This window comes from Dermacentor andersoni, chromosome 4 (assembly GCF_023375885.2).
Source record: "Dermacentor andersoni chromosome 4, qqDerAnde1_hic_scaffold, whole genome shotgun sequence".
Lineage (NCBI taxonomy): Eukaryota > Metazoa > Arthropoda > Arachnida > Ixodida > Ixodidae > Dermacentor > Dermacentor andersoni.
The window spans coordinates 111,958,313-111,976,748 of record NC_092817.1 but is presented as its reverse complement, the minus strand read 5'-3'; positions in this window follow the sequence as shown (position 1 = coordinate 111,976,748).

Here is an 18,436-nt window from a genome sequence, read left to right as displayed (position 1 = left end):
ACTGACATCATGGTCCTCCAGCTATAAGAGACAGCAGCTTCGGTTCGCCGTCATTCATTGCAGAGCAGGCCAGGCAGCTGAAACACGCGGCTGGAGTAATCGTCTCTTTTATCCTATGCAGATATGTGTGCGGAACGCTTAAATACTAAGCTTCTTAGGTTTTCTGTAGCTCCTGGACTGCTCCATACTACAGTTGTACTAACCTTGCGCATACTTGTAAACAGTTGAAATGTGGGTGAAAACGCACCGACGACCATAAAAGAGGTAGCTAAATTGCTTGCCGAACTTTCGGCTAAGGTTGATGCACATAACAACAACCTGAAAAATGAGATGCAAGAGATCAATCAAGCGGTTCAGTTCATGAATAACCACTTTGAGGCACTAAAGAATACCCTTGAGACGCTAAAAAAAGATAATGCAACCCTAAAGAAAAACAACGCAGCACTGCGTGAAGACCTTGAGGCAGCACGCAGTGAAATAATAGACCTCAAACAGCACAGCAGACAGCAAAATCTTGAAATCAAGGCACTCCCACTAAAGTAAGATGAAGGTCTGGCTGACAGTATTATATCATTTGCTGAAAAATTCGGAGTACCAATATCTTCGGATGAACTTAGCAGGGTGTCTACCAAGTTGACATTTCCAAATTCCCTGAGTTTTCCAGGTTTTCCCTGAGTGCCTTTGCGAAATTCCCTGAGTGATGTAGAACTATGTTTTATGGCAAGACGGACTGGAACCATATTGCCCGATACTGTCACTCTTTAGTAAGCATATGAAAAATGTTTTTAAGAGAACCCACTTAATCCAATTTGAATACTAAGGAGTAGTGTTTATGTTATTCAAACAAAGAATAGAAGGGAGGGGTTAGTAAAATGCACAGCAAATAAAATGTCTTCGAAAGAAATTGCAAATAGAGTCAGACATTCTCAAATACAAATAAAAAGGAGATGCATACAGAAGCAAATATTTTCGAATATGAGCTATTTATACGAACTGATAGCAAGCTCAGTGGTATGAGGCCCGAATTTTGTCACAATTGAGAGTCTCTCTCAACAGCTCGTAAGTCAACCTCAACTGTCCTGACATACTCTCAGCCCGCGCACGACGCCTCAGTGTTGTGTTTCATTGCTTTAAAGAATTTATTTTCGTTTGTATGAGGGACACCTGCATCTCGGCGTCAGCCAAGAGTGTTTCTTGAGCTCAGGCTTCTTCAAAGAAGCGCTCGCATACTTCATTCCCCGTTCATTCCTCAATGCGTCGGTCCTTTCTGTTCTCGTTCTCCTTTTGTCGCGCGTTCGCACTACGGACCATTTGAAGCATACTCTTGGTCAGTTTACAGTCAACTTCCAATTTTTCGGACTCCCTAGGGGCCGCGAATACTTCCGAAAAATCAGGCAGTCCGAAAAAATAAATGCATGTCTTTTACTACTCTTAAGGGCCCAAATCGACACAGACACATCTGGAAAAGCTCTGAATGCCTGTCAGTACACTTATTAGGCATAGCGGCGCTCCTACTGTGACAGGAGAGGGCGGGTGCACGCGTGTAAAATTAAGGAATACATACTGTGTCCCGTGACAATTGCCCCTTTCTACGCTTGTTAAGCTTCACCGCAATACTTTTGCTAATGTTTCACCACGTCACACAACTGTGCTGAGGCGAAACTAACTTTCAGGAACCAGCATTATGGAAGGCACCGTGCTTTCCGAGCTTCGAAGCCAAAATTATTGCTGACAGCGGAGAAATGAAGAAACACGGCACCAAACGGCAAGAAGCTTAATAGCGAACGTCGAAGCAGCTAGGCGTAGCGTTGCCGCAGTGGTGGCTACGGCTACCAGCGGATCTGCGTGCGATAGCGCCGGTTCGAGGCGGCGAGGTAATCAAAATGGCAGCGGTGGTGGCTTTGATTAATGCCGTTTCCGACCTGCGGTCACGCAGAACGTCCGGAAAATGGGACGCAAAGAGTTCTTGGGTCCGAAATTTCAGACGTTCTGATACATTGACTCTATGGGGCACGTGGTGGTGCCGCGAAGCCGTCCAAATTATCGGGAATCCGGAAAGTCGGTCGTTGACTCTACACTGGCAACTCCTCCAGCCGACGACAGGGCGTCAAAGACGATTCGTTACGATTCCTGTCTGTTACTCGAGCCAGCATTACCGCGACTTTCGACCCTTTCAATAAAATTAAAGCTAATTTCCCCTGATAGAGGCACAAAATCCCTGAGTTTTCCCTGAGTTTTTCCAGACTACTAAAAATCCCTGAGAATTCCCGGTTTTCCCGGTTGGTAGACACCCTGATTACTTGATGTTATTCATAGAGTACCTTCGAAAGAGAAAACAAAACCAAATGTTGTTGTGAAATGTCGCTTGCACTCAACCCGCAACCGTATTCTTCAAGTAGTCAGAAATAAGAAAATAACCCCTGCAGATTTTGGATATGAGGGCGATGGAACCGTATATATAAACGAGCATCTATGTCCAGAAAATAAGGTTTTGTTGGGGAAAGCAATCTCGAAGAAGCGCGAAAAAAATGGGAGATTTGTCTGGTTCTCTAATGGAAAAAGTCTTGCCAGAAAAGCTTAAAACTCCAGCGTCATTCACATTCGCTGCGAAAACGACCTATTTCTCATTTGCTGAATCAAGAAGTTTGTCTAAAAAAAATGCCCTCATGCAGCCTGCAAGTCGTTTTGTAGAATTAATTCTTGCCATAGCCTCATCCATTGTATAATCTTCGCAGCATCCATAAAGATATGGATCGTTTCTGCACTCTGCTATCCTCGCACCCCTTGGTGTTTAATTACATGGAAGTTTCAGAAACTTGGCTGAAACAGGATGAAATTTACAGTACTCCCGGTTACAATTTCTTTTCCACTACAAGACACGCCACCAATAGAAGTGGTGGTGCAGACTTATTTGTAAAATCCGGGATGCCTTGTACCATAATTCTGATTATTCAAGATCATGTTCGTCCGAGCTTGAGATTATTGTTGCCAAATCTCAACATGAAGTTATTGTAGTGGTTTATCGCGCCCCCAATCAAAACATACCAGCCTTCGTGCATCATTTTGAACGGTTATTAGAGCATGTAGACGCGCTCAACCAAAAAAAACGTGATTTGCGGGGACGTCAACACAGATACCTTAAAAGACTATCATTCAGACTACTATGGCATGATGTAATCACATGGCTTCCATAATGTTATTTCCGCACTTATGCGTGTTACACCAAAATCGTTTTCTTGTATTGACCATATATTATGCAACTTTGACACTGAAGGCAGTTGGTGTGCTATTTACGACGCAACCATAAGTGATCACTCCCCAACTGCAATTTTATTCCCAGCCACAGTGGTTCAATACATTAAGTCTAGAGGCACTCATAGTCGCATTATCTTTCTAGCTCTTCGGGAACGTCTACAGTGCAATGAATTCATTCATTCATTAGAACCTTCCCATTCCGTTGAATTATCTGTCCCAGATGTGAATGTCATTTTATTCTAATCTAAACAAAACCTTACGCGAGGCAATAATATAGTCCGCAGCAATTGATTATAAAAATATTACAAAACACAATTTGCCCACGGATGAACAAACACATCTTAGAACAAATTAAGAAGAAAGACTTTTGGCATTCAAAAGAGAAAAAAGCACAAAAACAATTACTATTACCTGCAGCAATTCAGAATGGCTCGTAATAAAGTAACAGCACTGATTCGAATAAGAAAAAAAGAATACTACACAAACTTAACTAAAAATTCCGGTAACTCACGAATAACATGGCGTATTATAAACTCTGTTCTTAAAACCCCTGCAAACATTTACACCATACCAGACATCGAGGGTATCGGAGTATCACTAAACACCCTCGTTTTTGACGTTTAAAACCTATTTTTTGCACATAGGTTCTCGGCCAATGGCTACGGCTGTCAACGAACAATACATTACATACCATCTCCGCAATCCTCATATATTTAAATTTACCAATATAACAACTAGTGAAATTGTAACTCTAGTTAGCGCTGTGCCAGTCAAATTCTCAGTCGATTGTGACAACATACCGTCTTTGGCGCTCAAGGAATGCATCGATATCATTTGTGTACCATTAGAACAAATATTTAACTTATCATTTTACACATCTAAGTATCCGGAACTTTTAAATTATCAAAGATAATACCGATTCACAAGGCTGGTGATAAGAACATCCCAGAAAACTACCGTCCTATCTCCATCCTAAGTAATATAAATATTGTATTCGAAAAACTAATAGTCAAACGAATTGTCTTTTCTAGAACACCAAAATATTCTTACACCCTGTCAGCCTCCGTTTAGAAAGGGTAGGTCAACTGACACAGCTGTCCTGTCCTTATCTGAACTTATTAAGTACCACTTAAATGAAACTAGAACCGTTGTGGGTATAGCTTTATGATACTGTCAACCACAGCATAGTATTAAACAAAGTAGAATGCTATGGTTTTCGTGGAATGCGGCTAGAATTACTTAAAAGTTATCTAGAAAACTGTAAACAGAAAGTGCAAATAGCTAATACCCGGTCCGAGTTTTTTAAAACAATTATAGGTGTACCATAAGGCACTCAGTTCTTGGACCAATATTTTTCTCAATATGCATTAACGACCTTCCTTGTTTCGTAAAAAACTTTTCAGTATTTATGTATGCTGACGATACAGCTCTCATGTGTGCCCAAGACTCTCCGGACCGTGCCTTTATTTGTGCGAATTCAGAGCTTGATGATATCCACAAGTGGTTCTCTGCAAACAAACTAACGTTAAACACACAGAAAACCAAGTGTATTGTTTTTAATTCACTGCGCAAAATTCTGGATGAACGCTCATGTACACTTACAATATATAATTCAGCGCTACAACGAGTGATGTCTATAATATACCTAGGCGTTATACTTGACGAATCTTTTAACTGGAAACCTCACCTAAACTAAGTCTGCAAGAAACTTAGTAAAGCTTGTTCTCTCTTGTACAAATGCCGAGACATATCTGACATGCTGACATTACGAATAATTTATTTCAGTATATTTCATAGCCACATAAATTAATGTTTAGTTAGCTGGGGTCAAATATACCGCCACATATCTAGAACCAGTTATAATACTCCAGAAAAGAGCAATACGCTTAATGACAAATTCAGACTACACTGCACATACGCTACCACTCTTCTGAAGCCTAAATATTAGCATGCTGTTCACCACTCTAATTGATTACGAAACTGCACTAATGGTCCATTCTAGTATTAGCATCAACTATCCAGACTGCTCATCACATTTTTATGTTCTCGCTACGAAAGTCGTAACAAAGCAAACAAAAAATATGTATGGTAATAAAAAACTTACAGCTAATGGAGTCACCGCATGGAACAACCTTCCACTATAACTAAAAAAGTGTACGAATTTCTCCTTAGCATTGAAAAGACATTTCCTACGTGATGTATAGACATCTAATATATTAATTGCTAAAAAACATTTTTCAAGACGAGTAAACATGCTGCATTGACAACGATGTATGACTGTATTGTACGTTCTGCTCTATACATACATGAATGTGTTGCTTGTACAATTGTAACAATATCTGTGCTTATATTGTGAAACAAACCTGTATAAATGCAGAAAACATTTGAAATAGTATTGCAGCGTAATAATCGTGTTATCATTAGTTTTCAAATGTTGTAATCTTACTAAAGATATTTTTGTTTGTATCATTACTGTTCTGTTATGCGACGCGCTCTTTTTCATAATTATACTTGAATGCATCCCAACTAGCCTCAGGCTAGGGATCCAGATGCATTATTGCAATTCCATCTTTTGTAAATGGTAATATGTCAATAAAATTCAATTCAAGTTCAAAAAATTCAAATTCAACTTGCACGTGCTTCGTGTGCTCAAGAATGCGGTTCTCGGATTTTATGTATGACATCACACTATATATTTCGCAGGGGGCCCGGCAACACCATCTTCGGATTACCATATTTCCTCTAGACATATTCTCAACATGTCATAGCACAGAGAGCAAATAGAATTGTGAAAATTTACCCGCACAAACCAGAGTTATCGGTCGGACAAAATTCAATATACAAGCAATAGGAGAATTACACTCCGCTCGAATTTTCGCGGCTTTGAGTTGCACATTTCACTCTTCCGTGACGTCAAATGATGGCACCCAATAAGAGCACGGCAATAGTGGAAGTCGGTGCACCACTGTTGCCAAGCCTTCTCAGCCTGTTGATGATGTTCTCATGGCCCATGTGACCGGGCGGCGAGGGTGTCACCTCGGATACCTCGGTGTCACATTTACTGTTACAGCAGCTTCCAAGAGGCAGCCGTTGGCAGGGCCGTAGGCTAGGGTGCCTCGATTTTAGCGCCGCCTCCCAATATATATTCGAGAATTCCGGTAATTGACAATAAAAACATGTCATGCTATAAGGCACGCCGTCGTTGGCACGGCTGATCATAATACTTTACAATCCCGCGCCCTTAGGTTAAATATAGCAAGCTAACTTTATGTTTTCAAATGTGTTTAGGTGGAACCAAAAACTGGGCTCGATGGAATAAGCGCAACGTGAAATTTGTTGTGCCCCTCCACTTCTAGACAGTGTGGGGGGAGGGCACTTGCCCTCCCCCAGCAAATACGCCTATAGTAGGGTGCCTCGATTACACGCTTTAGAGGCGGCGCTAACATAAAGGCCGTACGGCAATGCCAACGGCAAAATATATATATATATATATATATATATATATATATATATATATATATATATATATATGTCCTAATGTCCGAAGCTTGTCGAATTCTGTTGTGTAATCACCACTTATATATATTGGTGAAAACGATCTTCAGGAACGTCGACAGCTGGGCGAGTTGGGGACAAATAATTTTGGCATCAGTTGTCCTGTGCAGTCTTTCTGCGTTTTTTTTTTTTGCTTTATTGTTTTGCGTTTTGTCCGGTAAGAAGAAAACGACACTGTGGAACGCGGAGAGCGATTACAATACTATTACAACACTGCCTTGATTCTTTTTTTTCTATCGGCATGTGTCACTTCTTACGCTGTCTGCTAATTTTAAATTGTTTCAACATAAGAGCTACACTAGCACACATCCCCTGGCAGAAGCAAAAAAAAAGGTACACATCTCATATTTTCAAGAAATGGGAGTAACATTTTGGGTGATATATACCGAAAGGTTGAACTGAGTATGTTACTTACGTGCTTTGAGGATACTAAATACCTGCTTCCTCCCAACTCTTATGTGTTATACAAAGTATTTATAGTTGCTTTTCCTGGTTTCCTCGGTAAATTATTGATTCACGGTGTTTATATTTCGTTGAATTAGGAATCGTGTTCTGTGTGACGAGTGATAATTGTTTACTCTGTCTGGGTACATTGCAGCCTTTGTAGAAAGTTCCTTATTCGAGCGTTCCAATGTGTTATACCGTCGTAACTCCAAATGTTTCTCAGACTCCTAAAACAACGGCGCGATACAAAATTCAGTGAAAATAGGGATAATTTTTACTGTAATGCGCTGCGAAACTTTCACGTATTTGCTTTTAATGTATCGTTGTAAATAATGACTGAACCCTCGTTTTTTCCCCTATTTTTGTTCGTCGTACGAGGTCCGCAGTTTGTTTCTCCGGCGTCTTCGGCGCACTAAACAATAAGGCGCCTTGTTCATATTTGGGGAAAATTAGAGGCACGGTATGCGTAATGTGAAGGCAACGTTACAAAAAGGTGGGTTAAATGCGCCTTTTTGCAATATATTACATATGCAAGTGGTCCGAGGCGTTATGAGTGCCTTTAACGAGCGGCGTAAGACTTATGCTGCTGTCCTGGCGTAATTACAATTACAACCGAGTTCAAATTTTGCTAACATATGGGGAACATTACCCCAAATGTGGATGCGATGTTAAATGAATTTTGATCAAATACAGCGTTTGTAAAAAAAAAATATTTAAAAATATAAAAAGATTTCAGGAAACGTTCGAAAGTGTCAAGCTGCCGTTATCAGTTACGTTTCCCAAATTCTCAAAAGTACTCTGCATTTCAGAAACTTCATATTTAAAAGGGATGGACGCAGCTTAAGTGGAATGTGTCGAGTTCTAAGGTTTCTGGATTACTATAGGAGCGTTACGAATAAGTTTTTTCTTCCTTTTCCTTTTTTTTTTGTGTGCTTGATACATATATTGGGTTTATCTGGTCAGCTTCCTTATGTTTGGTGACAGTAAGTACGAGGTAATGGGTAATAGGCAAAGTTCAAAGTGGGTGGGTAATGAAAGCTGTGGTAATAAATTACCAATGTAAGTGCTCTAGCATTACGAGTATGTCTAACGAACGTGGCAGAATTTAACCCTTTGCGCTGGCAGAACTACAAATGCCACTGTGACCAAATTTAGCACAAGTGGGTGGAAGGTTATGAAAAATCTCTGTGCAAAGTTAAATGAGCTGAATCAAACACAGCTATTGTAAAACAAAATGTCTTAAGTTATATAGAACGTGAGACATGGCCCCTATGAGCTATGCTTCTCATTGTCCCGACATAGCTGTAAATTACAACATATTCGTATTTCGTGTAAATGAGAGGCGTGGTCATGGTAAGTGCCATCGCTGACAAAAATTTTACGTCCCTGGTCCATTTGGAACCACCGCAAATAATTACTAAACATACGTGTTCTTTTTTTTCCTATTTTCAAGCGACACAAGACGTTCGTAGTTGGTTTCTGCGAAGTCCTCGGTGAACTAATCGAGGTACCTTGGTTATATTTGGCGAAAATAAGGGGCGCGGTACGGGTAATCTGTAGGCTAAGTTCAAAGTGAGGGGACAAATTACGAAATTTGCAGTAAATTACGGATGCAAGTGATCCAGAACTTTATCAATGTGTTTTACGAACAAAGCAAAATTTATCTCGCTACTCTTGAACGTCTGGGAACTTAACCGAGATAAAAGTTAGAAAAAATGAAGAGCGGGGGGAAGCTATGCCATCAGCTATGGTTATTGTCCTGGTGAAGTGAAATACGTGTTGGTGGATTACTGGCATCCAATATTCCTAACAGTAAGTGCTTGAAAGGGTTACATGCGGGCGAGGTTTCAGACGGAAGCGACCAACCTTTTAAAGTGTAATTACTGGAAACTAAAACTCTTATATCAACAACTCTAAAGAAACAGATTCGCTGAAAATTAGTTTGTAGTTATGCAAGGTCGCAAGCATCTGCTGACGTTGTCTTCTTTTCTTTTCTTATGAATATTGCGAGCCTTAGATGTTCACTACATTGATATGTATAACCTCAACAATACAACTGCCTTGACTAGCGATAAATTTGTACTGTAGACTTATGCACCAATATATGTAGTATTATTTGAATTATTGAAATTGTAGCAAACGTCCATTTCTTTAAGTGTGGTACTGCTGCTACTATGTTTGGTGAGGGACTTCGGTCAAGTACTGATTGGCTTTTGTCACTGCATCATCTGGAGATTTGACACAATTTCGGGGAATGCATAAAAATAATTTTGGTCCACCATGTTTCACCACGAGCGATCGATAATTGCGCATATTACTGGTAAATATAAAATTACCTGACAGACGCATTTACTGGCTTTCTCTTAATGCAACTGTACCAGAGGACTCATCTCGTCCCAAGCGCACCCCATTCTCACCTGCACACACGCATCCCGCCGCTGCAGCGTCCACTTGAAATGCGCCCCGAGCCACGCAGGTCTTACAGGAAACGAAGTCGCGACGAACGACGACGCCCAAGCTAAGCGTCCACCGGGCACGTCACTCCTCTTCGGGCCAGCAGTTTTACGAACGGCCTTCCAATCTGCAAGCTCTTCATCACGAAGCCATAACCTCCTGGCGCAGCCACGCGTGCGAGCATATGATCACCTATGGCGGGATCCTCACGTACTGCCGTAAAGCACGCCTCAAATACCCCCCCCCCCCCCCACTCCCGATAAATCTTTCAACAAGCATCAATCGACCACGTGGTGGCTCTTACAGACGCGCACCTGCCCTGCACCATCCCTGCATCATCACATCTACCCCGATGCTTTCACACCAAGCTGCAAAACATGCCACGCGCCACGCACAGACCTCAACCACATTATCTGGGCATGCCCCGCAGCACCACACACCATCAACCACAGCACCAATCCTACATCGTAGTACTCGCAGCAGCTGCCTCTCGTTTCAACGTGAACTAAGCGGCGAGAATACAGCGCACACGAAGGCATCGGCCCTAGTCGCACCTATACTCAGTACCCACCGCAGATAGCTTTTAAGATTTGGCCCACGTGACCTCCCCATACGCAGCCGCCGCCGGAGTAGAACGGCCCCTGCTGCCACCCGCGATGGAAGACGGTGCGCTACGTCCCCGCCTTCCTCCCTTGCGCACGCGAGATCGAGCAAACTTCCTTTTCGGCTCACGACGCTTTCACTCGCACCCACGGCACACGGCCGCGATGTTATCGCACTCGGACTTTATACAGAACATCGCGGCGACGGCAGAAATGCGCCTGGAGGGTCCATGGAATTGCTATAGCAACAAGGTGCTCCGATTGCATTCGATTGGCCGTTTCAGATGGCTGAAATCTAACTAGGAGTGCCCAGAAATGCTCTCACCAACGACGTCGGATAGGGCCGGTTTCCGTTTGCGCGAGCGCTAAGCAGCTTCCGTCAGCGCACTTTTGCCAGTATCGGCACAGCCGTTTAAAGGGACACTAAAGGTTAATATTAAGTCAACGTGGACTGTTGAAATACCACCCCAGAAACCTCGAAACGCTTGTTTCATACGAAGAAGACGCTTATTTTAAGAGAAAATGCGTTCTGAAGCGGAGGTCTTTTCTTGGCAGTAGAACGCTGTGGTTGCATGATGCATCTGCTCCGTCTTTTTTCGTGTGCTGTGTCCAAATTCTTGCCTCGCCTCTTGTGATTTTTGGATCACTGGTGCTGTAAGTGACCCGCTGTCGAACGACACCTCTTCAGCGGAAATCGGACCTGTCATCTTCAGTTCATCGCCGTTTATTCGAAACATCCGAACCCCCGCGCCCCTGCCGCGCAACGCCGGCAGCGTGCGTCGGCGGTAGCAGCTGCAGAAGCCATGAGTCAGGACGGCGTCGTCGACAGCGTCGACATGACTCCGGAAGAGATCCTCGATTGGCGCGAGAAATTTATTTACTCCGACACCAAGAAGCCTTCGCCAACCTCACCCAGCACCCTCAAAACTCCACCGCAAGTAAGCCACATTCTGCCTCGTCCTCCTCCACTTCCAGCCGCAGAATACAAAATAATTCTTCGTGTACATGGTGGAGTCAACTGCGCCAACATACATCCAGTCTCTCTCCGCGACATCGTCATCAAGTCCACTGGTCTCTCCACGGCTGCAGCATCGCTAGATCGACTCCGGGCCAACGAGATTAACAACACAATCATCATAAGCACTCCCTGCATGGACAGGGCTGATCGCTATTTGAAGATCGTCACCCTCACCATCATGGGCAAGAGCTACGAAGTCTCCACGCACGTGGCAGACCCTAAAAATTCGTGTAGGGGTATTATCCAGCTGCCGGCCTCCCTGGTAGAAGGGAACGTGTTGGCTAACCTTCGAGAGTCCAATCCAGCAATCAACATCCTAGCTGCTCGAAGAATGGGCTCTACAGACTCCATCCTGGTCACTTTCGAAGGCTCAAAGGTCCCCTTCTACATTGACTACCTCCGCACAGACCTCCGCTGCCGACCATATCGACAAAAAGTGGAGGCGTGTACTAAGTGCCGGCAGCTTGGCCATCGCCAAGACGTCTGCCCCAATGTGACCATATGTCTCTGCCCAAAATGCGGCACGCCAGATCCTCCTCAGGACCACAGCTGTACTCCCACATGCATCATCTGCACCGGAACACACGAGACTGGTTCCTCAGAGTGCAAACTTCGTTACAAACCAAGGACACCGCCCCCGGCACCTCCAGAGTCTAAACTGACACTTCCGGCCAGGAACGCTGTACAGGCCCCCAATCAACGCACTGGACAAGAGACGCCGCAGAGCAGCTCTGGCCGCAAGAACACTGCAGCATCGGCGCAGCTCCCATCATCGAAGCAAGCTTGGCCTCCGCTGACCCCACGCAACGAGGAGACACCGCCCATCAACCATAAAAAGGTGAGCTGGGCAGGAGTAGTCTCCCACAATAGCAGCTCCTCACAATATGCTGATAACTCTCTCATCAAATACTTGCTAAATCAGAACGAAATGCTTAAAAACGAAATCAAGCAGCTCAAAGCAATGCTCCACCCCCCCATCGATATCACTGACACTCCTGTTGCTACTTCCAAACCACTCCCACAAACGCTTGCACCCACACTCACACGTCCTCCGACAGAACACATGGACACACTTGCATCCACTGCTACGACGGAAACCGCAACTCCAATGCTGCCTTCATCACACACGCAGCCCCCACCCTCAAAAAGGAAGAATGCCGAAATAACAGACACCGAGAACACCGTTGAAAACGCCATATTTGTCCTCACTGACCGCATGGACATTCTGGAAAACAAACTTATTGCCCTTGAAAATCGACTAGAGAGCAAGCTTGATGCATTTATTTGTGAGGCATCTGCACACTTTTGCCGGTTTCAAGAGCTAATCGACAGCTGGGGAAGACGCTCCGCGACGTCACAAATTCCCGTCCTTCAAAATGACAATAATGATGAAGCCAGCCCGTAGTCTAGTCATATGGCAGTGGAACTGCAGGGGGTTCCGCAACAAGCGCGCATCTCTAACACTATTTCTACAGAGTCTTAACGAGCTCCCTGACATTATAGCCTTGCAGGAAACACACGGGAAAGTCACGCTACCTGGATACGATACGTTTCAAGATCCTCACATAGACAAGCCCAACACTGCCATACTTGCAAGGCGACATCTTTCTGTTAAACGGGAAACATTCAGCAGTACTGAAATCCCCCACGATTTCATCAGAATTCTACCTCAAAGCCACACACAACCCACCCTATGCGTGTTGAATGTTTATAGCCCTCCCAATGCTCGACACCACCGCTTTGAGAACATGCTTGCCCAGGCCAAAGCTAACGCCAATAAACAGCCGCTAGTCGTAACGGGCGACTTCAATGCCCCCCATCAAATGTGGGGCCACTCCGCATCCACTCCTAAGGGAAGAGCTCTATGGCAGCACATACAAAATCAAGGTTTCACCATCTACAATGACTTCACTCTTCCTACCCGGCTAGGAAATAGCGTCAGTAGGGATACATCCCCCGACCTCACCCTAACTCACCGCATCACTCAGGCGACGTGGCAAAACCTCCAAAACAACTTGGGAAGCGACCATTACATCCTCGAACTCCGTGTAGATTTTAAGCACAGACCGCTAGCCACGAAACCACTAAGGCTTACGAATTGGACGGAATTCAGAAAATCTCGCTGCAACACTAACGAAGAAACCATTACCGACATTGAGCAATGGGCGAACGCCTTGCAAGCAGACGTAGATGCCCATACCACCACTCTCCCGCTAGACACACCCTTGGCCACAATTGACTCCAAGCTATTACACATGTGGGAAGCGAAGCAAGCTTTACTTAGGAAATGGCTAACAGCACGTTACAATCGTAAACTCCGAATCCGAATAGCCAAATTAGACTCTCAGATCCAACAATATGCTATCAAATTGGCGACGCAGCAATGGACTCAGGTTTGCGAAGGAGCGCATGGTACTCTCAGCACTAAAAAGACCTGGCAATTGCTCCGGCACCTGCTCGACCCCACCACGTCTAGGACGCACAACAACCACCAGATGAATAAACTGCTGCATGAACATGCAGCCGACCTGCCGACCATGTTCAGCAACCTGGCTTCCAAACATATGCCCCCTCCTACGCAAATACCCATGCCTGACTATGCTGGTGAACCCAATGAGGAGCTTTGCAGCCCCATCACAGAAGCGGAGGTTCGACATGCCCTAAACCAAGTGCGAACCACCACGGCACCAGGCCCAGACTCTGTGACTAATAAAACGCTTCGCAACCTCGATGAGCAATCCATAAGCAAACTCACCGAGTATTACAACCACTGTCTCGAAGAGGGAGAGATACCCCAACAATGGAAAGCAGCCAAAGTGATATTCATTCCAAAGCCGAATAAGCCAATTCACATTGATAACTTCCGTCCAATTTCTCTGACTTCATGCATAGGGAAGATCTTGGAGCACGTAATCCACCTACGCCTCTCCAAATACATCGAACATAATCACTTGTTCCCTTCGGAAATGACTGGCTTTCGCAAGTCTCTTTCTTGTCAGGATGTCATGTTAAGGCTCAAAGAAGACATTATCGAACCGAGCGACGCACGTGACACACAAGCGTTGCTCGGCCTCGACCTCAAGGGCGCCTTCAACAACGTGTCCCACTTGGCCATACTACGCGAACTTAGCAGTATAAACTGCGGGGAGCGAATCTACCGCTATATACGCAGCTTCCTCACGAAGCGTACTGCGACGCTACAATTAGGCAGCGAACAATCTGGCCAAATATGTTTAGGAAGCACTGGCACGCCCCAAGGGGCAGTACTTTCCACCCTCCTCTTCAATTTGGCTATGCGACCTTTAGCTTTCACTCTCAAGAAGATTCCTGACCTCCGATTCACACTGTACGCGGACGATATTACGCTGTGGATGACCGGAGGTTCTGACGGGCACATCCAAGACACCCTCCAAGCCGCAATTGATCAGGTCGAACAAGTAGGTCACGAGTTGAATCTCAGGTGCTCCCCCACCAAATCACAGCTTCTCCTTCTACGCCCCACAAGACGCTTCAGGACTTCACCCCCGAATATCCAACTCACGATTGAAGGGCACCCTATACCCCAAGTAGACAGGATAAGGGTCCTAGGATTACACCTCCAATGCAACCGAGCAAATCAGCACACCTTGCAAACACTACAAACAACGGTAGATAATACGCTCCGCCTGATAGGGAGGATCTCCAACAAACACGGAGGGCTTCGAGAGAAGGAGCTAATTCAGCTAATCAAGGCTTTTGTCTTAAGCAAAATCACCTTCGCACTGCCGTATCTCTCACTCTCTAGGCAGGAAGAGGATACTGTGAATTGCTTGATTCGCAAGATACACAAAGTCGATCTTGGTGTTCCAATTAGAGCATCCACACAAAGGGTGATGGCCACCGCCACACTAAATACCCTTCAAGAATTAACCGAAGCCCATCTATCATCACAATACCATAGACTCACCACCACTGAAGCTGGGCGTGAGATCCTGAGACAACTTCATCGTGCTCCACCATTCAACGAGAGTAGGCGACATCAACTTCCTCCGAACATACACGGCCAATATCACATCCAGCCCCTACCCAGAAACATGCACCCCGAATTTCACGTCAAACGCCGCAAACATCGAGCCAAGGCGCTACAACGCAGCTATGGACAGGCTGAAGGAGTGTACTATGTGGACGCTGCAGCCTACACCCCTAAACATCGTTATGCTATAGCGGTCGTAGACAACCAGGGCAACACTGTTTGTTCAGCATCAGTCAAGACCACCTCGGCGGGCGACGCGGAAGAGGCCGCCATTGCACTTGCATCGGGGCTACCCGATTGCCACGTCATTATTAGTGACTCTAAAACTGCTATCCGGAACTTCAGTAACGGCTACATTAACAACCTCGCGCACTCTCTGCTTGTAGCTCACCCACCAGAAAAAGACATCGCTCTCGTATGGGCTCCAGCACATCAAGGACTCCATGGCAACGAAATGGCTCATGCCGCTGCTCGAGGATTCACGGACCGAGTGGCCGCAAATATGGGCCTAACTCTAACACCCAATGACTCCCAACAACACAACAATAAAGACACACTCGTCACATTCCATGAAATTTGCACACATTACAGAAACCAACGCCTATTGTATCCACCTCTCTGTGTGTCTAGAACGCGCCAGAGAGAAATACTGTGGCGACAACTACAAACTCGCACCTTTCTTACCCCGCGCACTTTGCACTTATTCTTTCCCGCCACATACCCGACACCCAAGTGTCGCTTTTGCCCTGTCCCCATAGCAGATCTCTCCCATATCATGTGGCAATGCCCCTTCAAAACTCCCCCCCGCAAGCTCAAACCATTAATTAGTAGCGAGGAGCTGTGGGAGACTGCCCTGCGCAGCTCCGATCCCACCCTACAGGACCGAGTCCTGAGGTGGGCTGAGGAGGTAGCGGAGGCCAACCACGACTGGTAGACGGACTTCTAGCCACATAATGTGGTGATGGACGCCTGCTGGGACTGGAGTACTTAGACCTCCCTCTCTCCCCCCCGGCTCCTCCCCTTTCTTAAAAGGGGAATAAAGTTCATTCATTCATTCATTCATTCTGAAGCGTCCGCGTACCTCTAGCGCAGTTCAAATCGCCCGCCCTCCGATCGAGGAGTGGTGACGTCATGGTCTCATAGTGACGTTGCGCCGTCGGCGGGTAAAACGGCGCCCGCAGACGGCGCTACGGCTTTTCTGCGCAAAACGCAAACGCGCGGCCAGAAACAGAGCCTAGACAGAGCCGACAGCAGCGCGAAAGCGGAACCATGACGGAACTATGGTGGCTAGCGGAAGGGAAAGCGCGCGACGATAAGCTGGTTCTTTATTTTATGACGCCAACTTTGACGCTCGCTGCAATGGACGACCCTGACAACGACACATTGGCTAGCGATGCTGGGCTCGACTTCAGCGATTTAAGCACTGATGAACGTGACCTGCTGCTGAGGGCTCGCGCTGTCAGCGTGGTTGCGTACTACTACGACGGCAACTGTATGTCATGGCTGTACATATTCGCACATTTGTAGCTTTTCTTTCGTGAAAACCAAATGCCGCACTCACCGCCCCGTCTTCGACCTGCAGTTCTTGCGCTTCGGAGAATGCAGGCAAGACCGACGGAACAGCGCTACGGGAAAGCATTGCTTTGAAAAGTACTCTACACGACTTCAGTAAGTCGGCGTTGAACTCGTAATCCTCTGGACGAAAGTGCAGCGAGCACTGGCAGAGGTACGTGCTGCAGGAATACGGTACGGCAGGAACGTGCTGTGGCAGAGGTACGGCACTTAACCACATAGAACGGAGAGGTTCACTCGTTGGCACACAGTGGTAAGTAACGTTGGATTCGCCGCTACAACTGCCCTTGGCCAAGTTCCGCGGACCGTTCGCGCATCACACGACATCACATGGACGTGGCATTCTCGCTGCTTATTCCAAATGCAAGTTTCGCGAGCCAGCAGAACCAGCGCAGCACGACGCGATAACGAAACAACTGAAACTCCAAAGCGCGCGCGGCGCAGAGTTGAGCGAAAACGAAACCTTTCGACCACCCATACTACTAAAGGGTAACGTCAAAATGTTATTTTTTAGAATCGAACAAATGTTATTTTCTTATTTTCTTATTTTCTTTAAATGTTATTTTCTTAGAATCGAACAGAAGTAGACAAGTAGCATTTTCTTTCGTCTTATAACCTAATGAAATTATCTTTTTAATACGAGTAGTTCAGTACTAGTGACGTAAATTATGATGAGTGCCTTCGTCATCATGCTAGTACTAGAATGTCGCTGGGGGTCTCAAATCGTGTCACGCATTTACCTGAATTTCTTGGTTACTAAAGCTCTGTTCGCGATTATATTGACACCTTTGACGTTCTAGAGCATTGCTTTATCACTTTACCTTGACTTCATAGTAACCTTTAGTGTCCCTTTAAGCAGTTTCGTAACTGTGCTTCGTGGTCTCACGTCGATGTTGGCAACGCTGGAACGTTTGCATTTGTAAGCAATTTCAGTTCTACTTTTGAGTGGTGAGGCAAACAGTGACAGCATCATAGTGCTGAAAACTTGTTGTGCTGACTGGCATATGACTGTCTTGCAAGCGATGGTCACTGAAGCGGTCGCTTTCGTGGCCTACCAATTCCTGCGTAGCCTACGAATTCCTACAGTTCCTGCGGCGAGCATAACCGGGCAAACGAGCACATTGAAGGATGAAAGGACGAACGCGGAGCGCAGTGGTTGATGAAAGACGACGAGGAAAGCGGAGTAGGAGGGTTCAGCGGCACCATGAGGCGGAAAGGGGAGGAGGAGGGTATGGAGAAAGCGTGAGAAGCATACGCGGCGGCAATGGCCACGAGATGGCGCCAGAGTAGCGCGCGTCTCTGAGAGGTGTCTGCGGCGGCTGCTGTGAATCGCGCCCACGCGTCACCCACGCGCTGCCCCTCGCGATCTCCAGATTAGCGATGCAGTTGCACCACACTTAGCTCCGTTTCCAACGTGCTGCACGAGACAACTTTTCCGCGCCAGTCAATATATTGCGAAATGTAAACCCGTATAGGCTGCACTCAAGTTTCGCATTTGGGAGTATCGTAATCGTTGCTGAATTT